Source organism: Oratosquilla oratoria, unplaced genomic scaffold, assembly GCF_046742065.1.
Source record: "Oratosquilla oratoria isolate Oo_2021 unplaced genomic scaffold, ASM4674206v1 SCAFFOLD75, whole genome shotgun sequence".
Classification (NCBI taxonomy): Eukaryota; Metazoa; Arthropoda; class Malacostraca; order Stomatopoda; family Squillidae; genus Oratosquilla; species Oratosquilla oratoria.
The window spans coordinates 398994-407500 of record NW_027467739.1 but is presented as its reverse complement, the minus strand read 5'-3'; positions in this window follow the sequence as shown (position 1 = coordinate 407500).

Below are 8507 nucleotides of genomic sequence, written 5' to 3'. Positions count from 1 at the left end.
CTTCTCATTACAAATTAGAACATTATCCTGTAGAGAAAATTGGGAGTGGGATACAGGTCAATCTGGTAAAGTGGTATCAATATCAGACTCCAAAGCATCATCGACAGAAGACCAAGCACGATACCAACGTTGACCTTTGGCCAGATCCTGCAGGGAGAAGTTGTGAATCACGCTACTGAAAGGAAGTGTTCTTCTTGAGGAGACGAGTAAGGGGAGATGCAATTGAAGAATTATTCTTGATAAATCTTCGATATCATCCTGCCTGCCCAAGGAAGGATCGTACATGTTTAGCTGACCTAGGTGTAGGGAAATCCCTAACTACTTTCACTTTGTCATCAGTGGTCTGAATACCATGTTTATCTACAATATGTCCAAGGAATTGGCTGCTAGATTAAAAAAAGAACAATTTGGCGAACTGAGTTTCAATACAGCCTCAGCAAAACGCTGCAAGACCATGGGCAACTAATGGAAGTGGTTTTCCACATCCTTGAAGACTAAGATTGAGTCGTCCGGGTAAACAAAAAGTCCATTCTCTAATAGGCCATGAAAAATGGAGTTAATCAAACGCTGGCAAGTCAAAGGAGTATTCCGTAACCCCATGGGGCAACGAAGCCATTCATGATGAATTATGCGAGTCCTGCATGGGCTCCTAATCTCAGTGAGACACACCACAACTACCTTTAAATCATACAAAATAAAGCCCTAAAAACAATTACAGGCTGCACAAATACAACACCTACAGACCATTTACACCATGAAACAAAAGTCCTCAAAGTCAAGGACCACCTCGACATGAGAGGCACACAAACACTTGCCGCAGCCACCACAAACACATCACACCCGCTTCACTACATAGCAGAACACCCACACACACCAAGAAACATTAAAACAACACCCAAAGACCTGTATCACACACTGATACTCTCTTCTCTTCCTCCACAACCACCATATACCATCCTCCGAAAACATATTCATAATCATATCACTCACCGCTCCATTAACACACTGAAAGACAACACATTGCTGCATGCCAGACCCCCTGATATCCACCCTTCTGAATCCTCTCTCCCACGAAAGGACAGAGTCCAACTGGCCAGACTGCGGTGCGGCCACCACCCAGCACTTCTAAGCTACCACAGGAGGCTGGATGACCGCATTGTGAACTGCTGCCCCGGATGTAACACTTTACCCCATACCATACAACACATAATGGAAGACTGCATTATACACAATCATGCACGCAAACAACACAACATACTGTACACTCTATAAAGGATTTGTGGGAAAACCCAGTTTCGGCTGTGGTATTCCTTGGGGAGACGGGACTGCTCGGACAGACAGTCTAGGGAACGACAACAGCAACAACGAAGCCATTCATAATATCCTGTTTGAATCGAGAAGGTCGTGATCTTACAAGACTTTTCCAATGGAAACTGCCAAAATTCTGCCTTTAAGTCTAAGATAGTGAACACCGTATTACCTGTTCCAATGGGCTGGAGAGGATCACTTAACACAGGCAAAGGGTAATGGTCTGGAATAGTGACCTCATTAACTCGCCTATAACACTGGCCTGCGTTTATTTTTTTTTCTCCAAAGATCGAAGGTTTTTTAAGCGATTTATAGTTTTTTTTGGTGCGCTGAATCCAAAAATGCCATCCGTTTCCTTGGATCAGGTCTAGTTTGTGAGATATGAGAAGTGCGACTTTTGGGCCTTGTATAGTACTAAGTACAAGGAAAACGAGGCTGCAGGTATAGCCTATTCTTATTTTTTTTCCATAAAAATTATACTGTAGCACCCCGAAACTGATACTGAAACCTAATGATGTTTTTGTTTACTTTCAGGAAACTGAAACCGAAACTGAAACTGAAACTGCATTGACTACATTGACAACACTGAAACTGAAAATGGTTTAGAAAAGTGTGATCTCCAATTAATGTGACTGATTTTATAAGAATCTGTGCTTTTTACAAGAATCTGTGCTTCTTGTGTTTCTATTTTGGACACGTATCTTAGATTGACAGAAAATGGAACGCAAATGCACAAATCATCCTGATAGGTTCTGCTACATATGTGGTAATGTGATTCTTCCTCGTCGACTAGCAAATATAACTGATTTTGTGAAGAAGGCATATCATGCTTACTTTGGAGTTAAGCTTGGGGACCAGGACAAGCCATTTGCACCCCATGTTAGCTGCAAAACATGTGTCGAGAACTTGCGTGATTGGAGAAATAAAAAAAGGAAGAGTATGCTATTCGCTGTTCCAATGGTTTGGAGAGAGAGTAAAGATCATGTGTCAGACTGCTATTTCTGCATGACTAATCTTAAAGGAGTCAACCGCAAGAACAAGCATTGTATTCAGTATCCTAATGTTCCGTCTGCCATACGACCAGTCCCTCAGGGTCCAGGCCTGCCCGTTCCCGAGCCAGATGTTGCAATGGAATCTAGCTCTGAATCGGAATCTGATAACGCACTAGACAGGGCAGAGGGTGGAGAATACATGCCAGAAGAGAATGACCGGCCAGTGCCTCAAACACAAGCAGATCTCAATGACCTGACACGGGATCTAAACCTATCAAAGGAATCAGCACAGCTTCTGGGTTCTCGTCTTCGTGAGAAAAATTTGCTAGCACCTGAGACAACATTCTTTTGGTACCGAGAGCGTGAAAGAGAATTTAGACAGTTCTTCACAAACCAGAAGGACTCGTCATTAGTTTACTGCAACAACATTGCTGGTTTGATTCAATCAATGGGGCTGGACTATGTTGCTACTGAATGGAGACTGTTCATTGACTCTTCCAGCAGAAGTCTCAAGGCAGTCCTCCTTCACAACGGAAATAAATACTCTTCAATTCCAATCGGTCATTCGGTGCAAATGAAAGAAACTCATGACAACATGGATCAGCTACTGTCTGCTCTGAACTACAATGACCATGGTTGGTTGATCTGTGGAGATCTTAAGGTAGTTGGATTGGTTTTGGGACTACAGGGTGGGTACACAAAGTATCCATGCTTTTTGTGTTTGTGGGATAGTCGGGCTGATGATCAACATTTTGTCAGACAAGAACGGCCACCACGACAACGTTTGGAACCTGGTTCACACAATGTTCAGTCTCGTTCTCTTGTTGAAACAAACAAGGTCTTACTCCCACCTTTACATATCAAACTGGGACTGATGAAGAACTTTGTGAAGGCAATGGACAAGGACGGCATGGGATTTACTTTTCTTCAGCAGAAGTTTCCTCGGATCAGTCTGGAAAAGCTTAAGGCTGGCATCTTTGATGGGCCTAGATAAGGGAACTTATGAAGGACTCAATGTTTGACAATGCACTGAATGCAGCTGAGCTGTCCGTTTGGTGGTCGCTTAAGTCAGTGATAAGAAACTTTCTAGGAAATAACCGAAGTGCAGAATACGAGAAAGAAGTCGATGAGCTCTTGAACAGCTATAAAAAATTAGGGGCTCGCATGTCAGTCAAAATGCACTTTCTACGGTCCCACTTAGACTATTTCCCTCAGAACTGTGGTGACTTCAGTGAGGAACAGGGAGAACGTTTCCACCAGGATATTCGTGTCATGGAAGAACGCTACCAAGGCCGGTGGGATGTGAACTTTCTTGCGGACTACTGTTGGTGTTTGAAACGAGACGTGGTGGCTGCCCAACACAGGAGAAAGTCACTGAAAAGGCCCCTCATCCATGATTAGATTTTCTGTAATATATCCTCTTTATCTTCTGAACTATGCAAGAAAAATTATTATTTATGTCAAGAATTTTTTTCCAAAATTAAAGGGAATAAATAGCACTAAATGACGTTTTTAATTATTTTTACCGCCTCGTATCTCAAAAACGTGACCTGATTGAACAAAATGAGTGTGATTTTTAGATTCTGCATGGCAAATTACTCTAGAATCAGTTATCAGATGCTTTACCTTTGAAACTTCGCAGGCCAGTGTAATCAATAGCAGGACGAAAGGAACCATCCTTCTTAGGCACCAGAAGGAGCGGCGAATTCCACCCTGGATATGACTCTTACACAGCATCTTCACATAATATGTCATCAACCATGGACTGCTATAAACCGACGAGAGTGAGGTAACATAAAAGAGGGTACATAAACAGGATAAACACCTAGCTGAAGACCAATGCTATGAACAACACCATCCGTAACTCCTAATGGGTCACCAGGTAAAGCCAAAGCTTAACGGTGGTTCACTAACAGTTCAATGAGACGAGGCGTCTCACCAGAAAAATTAATCACACCTACATACGTTGCATACTTAGAGTCCAAGTGAGCTGTGTCACTTGCTTGTGAAGACTGTAGCACAGAAGCTGCTGTGATAGGAGATGAATCCTGGACAGAGTTAACATCAGTTACTTCAAAGAAACCTAAGTGGCTGCAAGGAGAAAGGGTTATAGGAACACCAGTGGCATTGGTTACTATAGCGATAATAACATGATCCTCACGAATAGTGGAGAGAGTTCCTTCTAATGCTAAGCGACGAACGTGAATTGAATTAGGCTGAGATGAGACGTCAGAACCAATAAGAGCATTTGAAATGCGCACTGGGACTCGAACTGCATTGAAGGCCCAATAGAATGCTCTCCTACAACAACAGCAGCAAAAGAATGAATAGGAGAGTCAAAACAATTAGAACCCTTCATAAACAAATGTATGGTGTGATCATCCGTTGCAGGAATAACAGAATTATGAAAAATCACTAAACGGCGCCTAGGAGATATATATTTGCCTTCAGCTGTAAGAGCATCAATGCCCAAGAGCCAATCATACATAAAAGTAACTCCAGAAACAACAACAATAGTAACATGGAAAATGTAGATGAAGGAGAGCTTTGAGTAGATACTAATGACTGAGGGGGGTGGAGGAGAACTAGAAACGTTGGTATGTTGTTTTGCATTGCTAATACATAAAGAACCAGATGGCACTTCCATTAGTTTGATTGAAAGCCATGTTACAAAAGACAATAGGGTGTCATCTGTCTTATAACTGAGAAAAGATGTTGCTCTCCTTTTAAATGGCACCAGTAATAGTATATAAACAATATATTCCAAAATAAGGCGGAACTTATCCAAATAGCATCCTTATCTACCCAATCTGAATGAATGGCTCAAAGAGATCAAAAGCAATCTTGCTGGCCTGGTTTTGTGCATACATACAGTTAAGAGTGCCCAATCGGGACGTAAGGACATTAGCTAACTTAAAGCAAAATTGAAAATTATCGCCTACAGTGGTATAGAAAATAGGAAATTAGCTCTAAAAGTATCATAATTATAGTTCAATGTTTTGGGGCCAAGACATGAGGTTGACATCATTTTAGCTGCCAATGAGTTAGGCACAAGTCGAGATCTCACGAATGAGACTTTCTCAGTCCCAGTAGTTAAATTAATATTGGCTATAATATCTTTGCACTGGTAAATAAAATCTACAGTCTTATACTGGAGATCATGATTCGAAAACTTAACTATGGAAGGATCCTAATACAAAAGGGTAATTGTAAGAGCCATCGTCTGAGAGGGAGCTCGGGGACTTAGAAATTATGGTAATTTGGGTTAGACATATTTAAGATAGAGCAAGGTAACTGTAATCCACTCCTAAATAGTATTAAAAAAGAAATCCTTAATACATACATTTATTATTACGACCGCTTAGAAAAAACACATGCCTCATTAACGAAAACTTAGACCAACGACGGAAGTCACTCCTGCAGAAAAAAAATATATATATATACAAATAATGATAGCTATTTTCTATGATACAACAAAGGAAAACGGCTCCGCAGGGGGCAACCATAAATAAAACAAATTAAACAAAATGGCTGAACGTGACGTAACAAAGATGGCCATCTAACTATGATGTAAGCAACATAAAGTAAATATGGCGGCTTGGCCAGAGAAATTAACTATTGTTCAACTATCACAACAGAATCATAATAACACAATTTGACATGCGTGCATAGATAACAAAAAATATATACACAAGACTGAACACTAGTGAACAATACAGTCACTGCGAAAAGGCAGCGTACTGAAACCGGTAAACACGAATGCGATCTGCGTAGACGTAATCTGCTCATTAATGCTTTTTCATCCAGGCGTCCAGATGAATCACTACACACACAGTAATAGTAGTCGAACGCCTAAATAATATAAATGACGAAGACATTAAAAAATCCAGGCAGGATGCCAAGCAGGAGACCATATGGAATGACGAAAAAATCACATGGCGCCCACCTAGAATACACTATCCATGAGCAACTTCTATATAATTTCCAAAGTCACTGTCATTAAATACCTGGCTGAAAAAAGGAAGAAAAGGGGAAAAGAAAAAGAAAAAATCATAACCACATGCTAACTATGAAGCTGGCCAGCCAAAATTCACTCAATTTTTCTTACTCGAGAATCGTCCACTGTATAAAATCGTTCAAATTAAGAAAATTTACCTTACCGCGTGTCCCAACAACATAGTTGGGTGGCAAATACAAGTCTCACTACATGTAAGAAAGTATATTAGGTTGCAATTCCCCAAATCACTGCAATCGAGAAATGCGTGCATTCAGATCGGAGGAATATTACAAACTAGACGCCAAGCCGTGGCTTCGCGGAAAATATACATAGTTTACTTGGTTTTCCTTACAAAGATACACAGATTGCAAAAAATTAATACAATTTAGTAGAATTAATGTCCAATAAAATCTTTGATAATTATGTAATAGGAAAACACAAATACAATTGAACAAATAGCAAGTTTAATACACAACAATGATTATACGATGCTACAACGCAATACGTAAATATAACACACACAATAGTACGATACCCTCACAGGTAGTGAGTGCGAGACGTCTGTCTCGAGCTTATGTTATAGTTAGGGAGCCAGCGGGGTTTGACGGACATGGGCTGTTGTAAAAGGTTTTGGTTGTTTTTTGGTTTCTACCACCCTTATGCAATAACATCTGACTGCACAACCTTGGGGATCAACTACAGTAGTGATGGAATTAACGTTTTTTTTTTTTTTTAACCTACCCTTAGGGAAAAAAATCAACGAAAATTATGATATTTTATTGTTATAATGCTTGGAGTTGTTAGAGAGTAACATTTTATGTATATACTAATTCTTACACATGAAAGGTTGATTGTTGATGCATATACTTCCATCTTGCAGCGTAATGTATTGCTCAAGGAGAGGGGACGTAAAGATTTATCTTAAGATCTCCTACTTCTCAGAATCGGAGACATCGACCTCCTCTAGACACTTGTTGTGTGAGTACCTGTTTGTAGAGCCTGTACATTTGCAGCCGATATAGCAAGGTACCTGTTTTCGTGCACATGAGCAGTTTCTGAGGCATCTTTTCAAATAGTTGCAGGAGATGGACCTTGACAGCTGGTTTAGCCATAACGAGGTTACACTCAATACGGGGACTTAGTCTCCGCTTTTCAGTTTCCATCCATACTTGGTCGGGGGTGGCAGGCTTGGGTGTAGGACAAAACACCCCTAGGACAAAACTCCCCTAGGCCTTAACCCCCCATCCCCCCCCCCCCCCGAGACAAAAAGCCCCAAGGACAACGCCCCCCTAGGACAAAAAACCCTCAACTATATATAATACAAGATATAATACAAGATTATCAAAGACGTTATTCTATGTATCTTTATTTAGATATGATAAAACAGCACCTCATACAACAGATATGCACAATTATATATAACCACTAAATCTGCCAACTTTAGCACTAACAGGTGAAACACACATGTATAAGATATCATCAGACCATGTTCCACAATTAGTGTCTCAGATCACTATCTAATTTCCAACTCATAGAATGTCCAACTCCACAAAGAAATTCTTCCGTGGTCTTCCTACTGCTCACAAAGTCCACACACATATTGTGCAGCCACTCCTGTTTCGCCTTCGTTGCCCTCTTCACTGGTTTCCTTGGAGGCTCCCCAGTGGAATCCTTCAACAGTGCAGCTGTGGCAAGGGCCTGGTCGTTTCTGATGCTGTCAATCGCCTTCCAAATGGTTGGAAGATCATAGCCAACTAACTCTTTGAATGCAAGATTCCATGCTTCACATAGGTAGTTGGTGCGGTCCTTTCCATACAGTGTCACTTGATGAACATTCCAAAGACGAGGAGGAAATAAAGGTGGGATTCATCTCATGCGAACTGGAGGTAGATCTCCGTCAGGTTGAGCAGGTGGCTGGATGCATCGGAAACTTCCGGAGACAAATGTGGCATTAAGATAACCGACCAGACTGTCAAGTCCCTCCACATCAGGAATGTTCTCCATAAGGTACTCCATACCAGTGGTGACCTCTTCCTCAGGCAGGAATGCCAGTGCATAGACTTTGTGTCAGGTGGTAGAAACAGCCACGGTAGGTCACATGAGGCCCCAAAACAGTCTGCACAGCATTTATCATGGCCTGTTCAAAGTCTGTGATAATGGTTGTCACATCTGGATTGAAGCCAAGTTGGTCGCACTTATCAAGAATGGCC